The sequence below is a fragment of the Corvus brachyrhynchos genome, unplaced genomic scaffold (genome assembly GCF_000691975.1).
Source record: "Corvus brachyrhynchos isolate BGI_N302 unplaced genomic scaffold, ASM69197v1 scaffold365, whole genome shotgun sequence".
NCBI classification, from domain to species: Eukaryota; Metazoa; Chordata; class Aves; order Passeriformes; family Corvidae; genus Corvus; species Corvus brachyrhynchos.
In genome coordinates this window covers 1,527,776-1,539,189 of record NW_008239544.1, presented here as the reverse complement: position 1 = coordinate 1,539,189, position 11,414 = coordinate 1,527,776, and positions in this window count along the sequence as shown.

The window sequence follows — 11,414 nt, the reverse complement described above, 5'->3', positions numbered from 1 at the left end:
GACAAGGGGGGCTGGAGGCGAGCAAGGAGGTAGAGGGGGGTCTGCCCGTGCCCCCCCAGCCAGGCAAGCAGGTCACTCCTTATCAACCGGCTAAGCAAACGCCGAAACAAAGCATGGGGCTGGATTTTGACGAGCCAGACACACTTTCTTACAAAAAATCATTTCCCTGCCTTTGTTTCTCCTCTTCTCCTTCAAAGCGAGGGGAAGAACAGGCTGCTGTGTTCACACTGGCTTTCCAAGGGAAAAAAGGTGATTTTTAAGAATCTGCCCACCAAGCATGAGTTACTTGTCCTCCCCCCTCCAAAAAGAAAAAGGAAAAAAGAAACCTCGACAACTCAAAGGATTCCTGAAATAAAGAAGAAAGAAAAACATCCAAAACATTAGACACAGAAACATTATATTTCAATATTATCATATGAATTAAATGTAATCCTTGAAGCGACTCGTCCCAGGGGTCACATATTAGGCCATTTTTTTCTTTTTTTTTTTTATTTAATAGAGGTCACCCAGGCTGAAAAGCAGAACCCAAATGAAAAGCATCTTCAATGTGGTTATAACATGAGCTGGACGAGGTCAGGCAGTGTCTTGTATGGCCTCATAAAAAATACATAACCAGACAGCCTAATAGTATTTCTTTGCATTCATTTTTGGATGGGAGCTGGCGGGTGGGGGAGGGGGCCGGGAGAGGGCCACAACTGCCTGTGCATTTCCATAATGGGCAGTTTCTCCTACGTTCCAGTTAGGGAAAAAATGAACATTCATTTTAACACATCCCTGGGTTAGTTCACTTTAAAGAATCATCCTACAGACAATTCCTGTGGCCCCGAGAACGTGCGAGAGGATCGCCTGTCTCTCTCTCTCTCTCACACACACACGCGCACACACACACATACGTGTTCACTGCAGACATGCTACTGTCATGCTTAATTGGGAGTGCAACCACCTTGGGCTTCCTTTCATCTACACTGGCTTATCGATGTTGTTATTTGTCCATACACACACCCAGGCTGATGAATTTGAATTATTTCTTTTCTGAAGAGAAGCAGAGGAACCCCCCATTCCAAGGAGTCCCTCTATCCACACTCAGCAGGGAGGGGTTTGCCCACCGCTGGGATTTACACAGGTTTTGGGTGGGAGAGGGGGCAAGAGAAAGGCAAGGCGTAAAAGGGGAAGGGGGTGTGTGTAAATAAAAATAACCAGTGCTAAAAATGCCGTGTGAGAAGAGAATCTGTAAATCTCGCCTCCCTTCCCCCTCCCCAAATGCCGCCTGGAGCCGGGTGACCCTGCGGGGAGCGGAGCCGCAGAGGTGACCCGATGCTAACCAGCCTGTTAGAACTAATAAGGTGTGCGCCTAAGCCAGGGGCTGACACTGGGGCATTGTGGAAATAACTCTCCTTGTTATTGCCCATCCTCAGCTTGAAATTTACTGCTCCTTTGCATTATTAAAGAGACAGCTTGCGTGCACGATGGGGGAGAGGCTGGGCAGGAGGAAGAACCACACACGCTTTTTTAATGGTATGTTTGTGCTCTCTCTAGTCTTTAGCTTCAGATTCTGAGCATTAAAGCATGCTAGGTTAATAGGTTGTTATTTATTATTTGAATAAAATCTGGTTTAGAAAAATTTTTTTTAAATTTTTTTTAAGTTTTTATGGCAAACGGTCAGAAAAAAAGGAAAGGTGTGAAACATCTCAGAGAAGATCAGGCCGGGGCCTTGTGGGACAAACCCCGCCCCAAATGTTTCCAGTGGCAGTGCTCTACATTTACATCAGATGTGAGCAGAGCTTAAAACACCCAGTATGGTGGATAACGGACTGTGTGATGGAAACACAAAAGGACCTGCTGCATCGTGGGGCCATCCTCAGCAGGACCACGTGAAATGGTGTCAGAACACCTGAAATCATTCCAGGATTCTGCGTTCTGTAAATACGGAGCCATTTGGCATCTCGGGGGTTTTGCTTTTCCAGCACTCGGGCAAATGATAAAACTCAAAGATGAACACGGTGGAAAAATCAACTTTGTCTCAATCCCTGCTCCCACTGCTTCTCCAGCACCCACCCTCCACCCTCTGAGCTGATTCCCACAACATACACAGGATATCTGGTGAGACTCCCTGGAGAGGGTCCCCGCCAGGTCCCTCCAGGGGGGACACACCCCAACCCCACGATGTACATTTGCACCTGAGAGATCAGATTTTACAGAAACTGAGCTAAGCTGCTCTTTCAGATGCTTTTGCCTTCTCTGAGTCAGTTTTTATGGACAGGCATTTTCAGCTTGGCCTTTGAGGGGCTGCAGAGCCCATCTGGCACCAGCAGGGCACAGGCAGAGCCTGCAGCCACTGCTGCCAGGGGAGCCTCTACCAGAATTAGGACCCAAGCTGCGTGCGCATGGGAGACATTGCTGAGAATGGGTATCAACGATAAACAACATTCTCAAGGTAAATACAGAACAGGATTGAGCCGTTCATGGCAATTGGCTGAGCCAAGGGTGGCTTCCATGGAGCTGAGCTGAGGGGGTGGGTGGTTTATGGTCAGGGATTCCACAAAATCAGCTACCAGGGGGATCTGAGAGAATTCTTAAGAGCACATGAGAGCCACAGCAATTCTTGAGATGTCCAAGGCAACTGGGTTTTCCTGCATGTTCAGAGACATTCTTCTGAAAGGTTAATGTGAGCAGCTGCTGGGGAGACCTGGGATGACAGTGGGAATCAGTGATGGAAGTTTGATGAGATGCATGTAACTGCCATTACACACTGAAACAATGTAAATGTTATATATAGATAGTCCTGCACATTTGGGGACCAGAGGTGGGGTTTGAAATGAGACCCCCAAAGCACACTCTCTCTTGGAGAGCCAGCATGTCCCACAGCACCTTGAACAGGTGTGAACATGTCCTTTGCTTCTGTCCCAAACCATCCTTTCCCCATCACAACCAGCCAGAGTCAGTGACATCAGTGCACAGAGCAGGTTGAAATACTTGCTAAACATTGTGGGAATAAATTACAAATGAAAAGCTTCAGAGCAAGGGCTAACTGCCTGATAAGGCAAGGAAACTAAATCAGGTTTTTGAAAGCACCAAATATAAACAAGGAATTAAAGCTGATACCTGACAAAGAGGTAGAAACAAAGAAGAAGCCTCGCTGCCCCCTCCCAGTTACTCCCTTTCTGGCATCCTGATTTCGTGAATCATCCAAAGCAGCCTATCTGCATCTGAACATACAGATATTTCCAACTCCTCCGTCCCCAAAGGATGAAGTAACTTTTATCAGCGCATTGTTACATGGCTGCACTTTCCTACACTGTATTTGATCATTTCTGCATACAAACATATTTAATCCTATCCCTGCTATAAGGAATAATAAAAGCAAGAAGCATGATGCTCCACATTTTAGTTGGAATATCCAAACGTTTTAGGGTAAAATCAAAGGTGTGGAGACTTGGAGGACTGTGTTAAGCAGCTCTTGTGCTCAGCCGTCAGGTGGTAAAGCTTAAGTAACAAGAGTATTCGAACCATGACAATACTCTACTGGATTTAAAAATACAATTTTCAGAACTGATTGCCAAACTCTGATCTCAGGAGCATGCCCATTTTTTTTTCAGCTCTTACTAGCTGATCCTATAAAAAATACTGTTTCTCCTTAGAAACCCAGGCAAAGTCAGGCTGCCAGAGAGGAGTGGTTGGATTGGAGGGTTTCTAATCCCCCGCAGCTCTCACAGCAATGTCCTCCTGAATGGATATCAAAACCACACTTACAAAAACAACAGCCCAAATTACTCCCTATGTAACAGGCTGTATCAGTCCCCCCATAAGGCCCTGTGGTATTTGCCTGCCTCACTTCTTTAAACTCTTCAAGGATTCTCTTGCCATTTTGGATTCTCTGGATTATAATGGAATCACAGAATCACAGAATGTGTGGGGTGGAAGGGACCTTAAAGCTCCTCCAGTCCAACCCCCTGCCATGAGCAGGGACACCTTCCACTATCCCAGGTTGCTCCAAGCCCCATCCAACCTGGCCTTGCACACTTCCAGGGATGGGGCATCCACAGCTTCTCTGGGCACCCTGTGCCAGGCCCTCCCCATCCTCACAGGGAAGAATTTCTTTCCAGCATCTAACGTAAATCTACCCTCCTGCAGCTGAAAGACATTTCATTCATATGTTATTAATCTAAAATCTGCTTTTCCTGTCTTTGTGGTCTCTAAAATGCTTGGAATTGTTGGCTGTGAGGCCACATTGTCTGTATGGTTTTGTACTGGGCAGAGAGAAGGTAGAAGGTGCCGGGTGTCACCTGCCATTGAATTCTGCTCAGGTTATCAGTATCTCCAGAATAAGCATGTTGTCATTCCTAAATCTGTAATTCCATGGATGTGCCCATCCGCAGAGCCCCAACAGGCAGGACCACGAGTAGGAGGCGCTGAGACAACACCCCTGTGCTGCCCTGGACTCCCTCAGGCTTCTGCCAGAGCTCTGATTCTGCCCTCCCCTGCTCCCAAACATCCCAGCAACCCACAGCCACCTAAAACAGCTTCAAAACAACAGAAAATCCTGCAACTAATCCTGTAACTTTATTATATCCATAACAAATGTACAGGTGCATTTTAAGGCATTCTTTTGGGAAACAAATATCCAAATGTTTTGTACAGAACAGGACTCACCTGCTCAATTTTCTAAGCCATATCGTTCTCAGTTATTGAAAAACAGCTTGCAAAGCTTTTAGCATCCAAAACCTAATACTTAAATATATGAACCCTCTGCATGTGTCCTCTGTAAAGTTCTGAGAGGGTTTGGGGTTTTTGTTCATTCTGGTTTTAGTGCAGAACTGGTACAGAAGACCAAGGTCCCTGTGGTGAAGGTGTGGTTTGGGCCCTGGACATGCTACCTGCTGCCTCCTGGGCTGTGGATGGTTCCTCAATGCTCCTGCAGCATGAGGGCAGTGATTCTCCTCTCCATGACTCATCTGTTGTAGCTATTTAAACTAAAACTCCACGAGATAGGGAGTGAAATTTTAGCTCCTCACAGCCCAGTGAGTTTGGCTCACTCCTTATAAACACACACGGTCGGTTAAGCGAGTTCAGGTGTCTGTGTAGTGAAACCCTGATCTGGGCTGTGGTGTCTCAGTGCTTTTAGAGTGCTAAGAATAAGGATGTGGTGGCATATCCAGGACTATACTGCAGCCACAGAAATGTAAGGTCTCCATTTTCAGTCATCTGAACGCTGCCAAAACCATCTATGCAGAAAAGCACACCAGCAGCAGTCCAGAGTGGGTGATCAGGGAAATGCTTCCTCTTCTCCACTTACAGCCAGCAGTGCTGCATCCGTGTGGAAAACAGAGCAGGAAAGCAGAAATCACAACTGGGATTTCAACCCCGCAGAGAACTGAATTAGGAGTGAGAGCTGCAGAGAAGAGCAGTCTTTCCAATGTAGCTGTTCTGGAGGGAAACTGTGGTATGGAACTTGTGGAGGGGAGAACAGGGAAGCCTCGGGGTGTTTCAGTGCCTGCACCACCTGGTTCAGGAGAATCCTCTGGCTTACAAGAGGCTCCTCCATGAGCAGCTGGCAGCTCTGCATGGAATAGAGAAGGTCCTGGAGAAGACCCGGATTCCCACCAAAGGACACAAAAGGAAGACTACTAATCATTAAATAATCAGCAAATCTGGCTACAGCTGAGAGTGATGTGGAGGAAGATGCTGAATTTCTCTCAGTGATGAAATTTGCTCCTATTTAGGCCTAATCTGGGAAGATATTTCAGAGTCTAAAAGACTTTCTTGTTAGGGGAAAATAAAAAATATTCAGCTTTTTTTGTTAAGGATCAGGCTACAACTCCGAGCTGTCATAAGAATGAAAATCTGTTTTCTGAACATCAAAAAAATAGAATCTCACCCTCCCCCCCCCAGTGGTCAGTTGATGCAGAATAATGGCATTAATTTTTTTGTTGCTGTTGCTTAAGAATTTCAGAATCACATAGTCAATATTGCAATTTAACTATTAAGAGATGGAATGAGTGTGCTTATCTTTCAAAATTAAGATCTAAAATATTCTACATCATCTCAATATTAGTGTTATTCTCATTTCTTAAAGGGTGTGGGTGTGGCTCTGCACTGTAAGAGGTACAGAGTAATTCTGATTGGATTTCCTGAATGAGTTGGGGCCTATGTTAATAAAAACCAATGCATGAACTTTAAACATACCCAGTTGTAACTCCCCAAATGCCCTTAATTTGGAATAAGAACGTCTTTATTTTATTTCATTTAATGATTCTTAAAGTTAGGACCAAGAAACCACTGCCACTAGTGGAATTCCTTTGAGTCACCTTGCACAACCACACAGAGCTGACTCATTCAGAAATTTTACTGTTTAATGGAATTCTAGAGACTGTAGTTAAAGAGCCAGTGGTTTAGAGAAATTAAACTATGCCAAAAAAGCCAATTATTCTGGATGGAGTGATCACGAGTTGAACTATACTGGTACAGGAGGTGTAACCTTCCTGTGTCACCAGGTCCCAAACAGCTCAACTTCTCCTGAAGCTCAATGGCCCTTGTGTTCTTAAATCAGACATTTTTGGAGAGACATGCATCCATTTGAAAAATACCAAAATAGAAGTGAAAGAAATAAAAAATTGTAAAATTATCTGGGTCAAAATCTGGAGTATGAAGCCATGAAACTGAACCTACATCCTTCTGTCTCCAGCTTGCTCCTCACCTCCCTCTGCCTGCTCTGGATATATATGACACAGGGAATAAACAAAATCTCTTCCAGAGGGATCAAGAAGGGCATTGTAAGAACAGGCAGTCAATTAAATATTATCTGCAATTGTTGTGCCACATCTTTAAACAAGAAAGCACAAAGCCCATTCCCTTTTACCAGCAGCTTACTCATGTAAGTGCCAGCTGACAAGTCTCATGCACAATGAAATAGATATTCCTACTAACTCCATGATTATTCCTGGAATTGTAAATAGAGGGGGTGTTGGCACTGTGACTTTAACGAAAACCACAAACTATACACACGACACAGACGTTCTTCTGCACAGTTTAGATTTAATCTCCAAAGTCGTGGCATATGGCGCAGGCGGTTTTTAATACAGAGACATGGAAATGTACACAGAAAATTTACTCCAAAATAAGGCAGTGCAGACTCAAGCCCTACCAAGGGTAATTTTGTGTTCATTAATTGAAACAGAATCAGCCCAGCCCAGCTGCCCCTCAGTGACTCCCCTTCCAAGGAATTGAGAACTGGGGCCAGCTCTGGTGGGGTTCCTGCGCCATGGCCCCGTGACCACGGACTGCGATCTCTGGATCCACATCTATGACCTCAGTTTGGAATTGGTGATCTTGGAGGAAGAACCACTCAACTGGCTCCAGCTAATTATAACTTAATTAAGCTTAAGAGAAGTTTTTCCTTCAGAAGAGTTAAAAACTTCAGTTGGTTTTCAGCAGAACTATGGAGTTTGCCAAGTTAGCTGAGCTCATCTCTCACTCAGTCAATCACAAACCCTGTTTGTGATTCCGATCCCACCATCACCACCGGCTTCACTCTCTGTAATGCCTCTGGGAAGGAATTATCCCAAATGTCACCATTGCTCTACTTGATATTGCCAGCTCAGTCTCTCAGCGGGAGGCAAAAACAGCTGGACTCTCAAATAAGATTTTGAATTTAAAAAATGTAATTATTTGAATTAAAATTAGTCTCTTCACATTTTTCGTCTCTGCATTTCATTGTTAAATTCAGATCTGAAATTACAGTTTCCTTTGCTAGTTTTATACCCTCCCTTTCTACCCTAAAGTTAGGATAAGCTATTCCGAAAGGAGAACGAGTTTTTGCAGAAGGCACACAGAATAAAGGACACATGGGTTTAGCACCAAATAATTCCCATCTGGAAGTCTGAAGCCAGAGCTTCAGGAACTTTCACCTTTTATTTAACCTGCTTATGCCGATCACAGTTCCAAAGTATGTGGACATTGTATTTCCTAAAGCTAAAAAAAGCACTGAAAACTGATCATAAGGAAGGATTTAGGGGGAAAACAACCCAAACCACAAAAGAAACAAGTGTCTAAAACGACAACTGGACAATGAAGAAAGATGGCGACTTCAGCTGAAAGGAGTCTCAGTTTCTCAGTGATATAAAGTCAGCAATTAAAATAGAAAACCCAGATGACAAATGGAAACAAGGGCAATAGGTAACAAGTAAAATCAACCAGAAGCTGTGGGCAGCAGGACGTGAGCGGGGGAGGCTGAAGAGAGCAGGAAAATGGTTACAAAGTTGGGATATTCAGCTTTAAAGTGTAGTAGAACACACAGAAGTCATAGCTCTGATGTAAAACCACGAGATGATGATGACAAAGTGGAAAACATAAAGCAGAAAACCTAGAAATCTTCACAGTTCTTACTTCAAGGAAGGATTTTGAGAAAGTTACCAAAGAACTATGAAGCACTTAAGAGGTTCATAGTGCTGAGCTCTGGTGAAATTAAACAAGGCTTTAGCGACTGGGAGAATTTTGGTCAGTTCTGGGCAGAACAGATGTTCTCCGACACCCACACCTGGCTGAGGGTCAGGAGGCTCTAGAGGGTCCACCTGGGAGCAGTGGCTGGTGGGCAAAGAACTGATCCCTTCATGAAGAGCATGGACCAGCATATGCAGGACTGTGCCAGGCACGGCCTTGGGCAAGAGCTTAAGAATCCTGAAGATAGTAATAATAATAATAATAATAATAATAATAATAATAGAAGAAGAACCATTATTGATTATAAAGATGACACAGAAATCACAGAATCAGAGAACCACAGAAGGGCTTGGGTTGGAAGGGACCTCAAAGCCCACCTCATTCCACCCCCTGCCATGGGCAGGGACACGTTCCACTATCCCAGATTGCTCCAAGCCCTCCCCAGCCTGGCCTGGAACACTTCCAGGGATCCATGGGCAGCCTGTGCCAGGGCCTGCCCATCCTCACAGGGAAGAATTCCTTCCCAGTATCCCATCTAACCCTGCCCTCTGGCTGTGGGAAGCCATTCCCCCTTGTCCTGGCACTCCAGGCCCTTGCCCCCTCTATGTCTTATACTTTACTGTGGGAAAACAAAAGATCTGGTGGTGAAGTTAGGAGATGACTCAAATGAGAAACTGAGGATACATTTTCTTACCACGACTGTGATTAATCTCTGCAAAATGTTTGGGGAGGAGGAGTTGATTCTCCATGGGACAATTTTAACCCAAAATCAGTGCCATTCTTGAGCAGAAGCCCAGTAAATATCCAGTTTTGGACTAGAAAAATCAGCAATTAAGAAAACTCCATTTCTAGAGAGGTCGTGCAGCCCAAGACTTCTGTGGCTTTACATTCAAAGGTGGAAAAAAACAAACAAAAAAAACCCCCCCCAAAACGCCCTCAGAGCACCCTTACCAAGTCAAACCCAACCACTCCAGTGTCAGCACTCTCTTGCACTCAGGGTACTTCTCTGCCCTTTTTCTTGGCAGTAAAGTACTGCTGGCTATAACTGCAGGGTCTGGAGCATTTCTGCCATCTGAAGGACAAAACAAGACTTTTAACATGTTTGTTTTGAAGCACAGTTTACAGCGAGGATTTAGGCTGAAACCGCATCCCTATGCTGAAGAGGGGATGAAAGGCCCAGCAGGGAAGAAAGCAATAAAAATATCATTGTAATTATCCCAAAGTCAATCATCATCTCTCTCCAAGTGGGGCAGGGCATGGGGAGCATGAGGCATGTGTCCCTCACACAGGGGCACACGGGGCCCATGGGGCACCTCAGGAACAGGACACACGGTGCAGACAAGCCCCATGTGTTCTGCCTTCTCTGAAGCCCTGGCTCAGCCCAGCTGTTGTCCTTGCCCCTGTCCCCACTGGTGCCCTGTGTCCTGCCAAGGCCATGGTGCCCAGTGCCATCCCCAGCAGATTCCAAGGCCTTGCAAGGGGATCACGTGGGCCAGAACAGCCCCTCGCCCAGTGACCCCTTGCCACCAGGCAGCTTTTCCATCCCTGCCCCTTGGAATGCAGGGAGTGAGAGCGCACTAATTTGAATTCATTTTCATCCTTATCAGCTCTGAAAGATGCACAAAAAAGAGAATTGCTGAGGAGCTTTGTGCTTGCAGCCACCACGCGGGTTGGGTGAGGACATGCTGGTAACGTCTGGAATATCTCTTTTTAAATGAGGAAAAAAAGGTGGGGGGCTTGGAAAACAGGTTTTAGTGTCCCAATGAAAGCATGACAGCAACAATTTATAATTTTCTGCTGTCCAGTTCCCTCCATATTTCTCCCTGGCTCCGCATCCCTCTTCTCCTCTCCCCCCCATCCATCCTCCATTTCCAGCTGACTCCTCGGCACCGCTCTAGCCTCCTGTGAAATGGTGGCGTGCAGAGGGAAGGGAGGAAGAGAGGGAGGAAGAAAGGGGCTACAGTGGGGAGGGCAGGGGAAAGAGAGAGATTGAGAGAGACAGAGAGAATGTCAAAGCTCAAGTCTGGCATTTGCCTATTTAAATTCAATCACGCAGCCCTCGCCGAGCTGGAAATGGATGGCCTGCGTTATGAATTTCTGATCAGACGGCTGATAGGTTATGAGCGGGGACGTAATCCCATTGAGGAAGGCTTTTTCCCAAGCAAGGGCAAGCAGTAACTGCCCTTCTGAGATGGCTCTTTGCTTTGCCCTTTTTATATTTTTTTTTCCTTTTCTTAAAAAAAAAAAAAGTCCAAATAAGCATTTTTATGATGATAAATGTGTAATAATGATTCATTCTGCCTGCGTCTGAAATGGGAGATGCCTTGGTGAAGCAGACATGCGCTCAAAATAAACTGCCATATTTTTTCTTTTTTAAACCTAATTAGAATTCTTGCCTTCGCTCAGCTCATTTTGTACCAACACTAGTGATCTAAAAAGAAAGTGAAACGAATGAACACGTGCATTGAGACTGGTATTTTTAATACCCTGCAGGGTTTTTAATGTTTTATAGCTTGCCTTTTTTAACACAATGTGTTTACATAAAAGGATACAAAAAATTTTTTCTTCAACTGGCAAGAACTTCTGGCACACTGTGAGGCAAGCCAGAAATTAGCTCAGAAGATGATGTTCTCTTACATCTACCCACGACGCAGTTATGTTGTACTGAATTAACTGAAATAGCTGAGGACACTGGCAGATCTGCAGTAGCCAAATTCACCAGGCAGGGAGAGCACAGCAGCCACAGTGGTGTGTGCCAGCCCCAGGGCCTCCACAAGCTCGCACACAACTTTTGTACTCATCAAAAGCAGAAAATGGAGTTTGCTACTTAAAATTCAGGATCTATGTGCTGAAACAACACCCATCCCAGTGTGCAAGAAACCAGTTCTGGGGAGGAGGATGTAGGGTCAGGACTGCACTGACAGGGCTGGAGCTTCTGAAAATAATCCAAACCTTCTGCGGACACAGGGGAGGAAGGG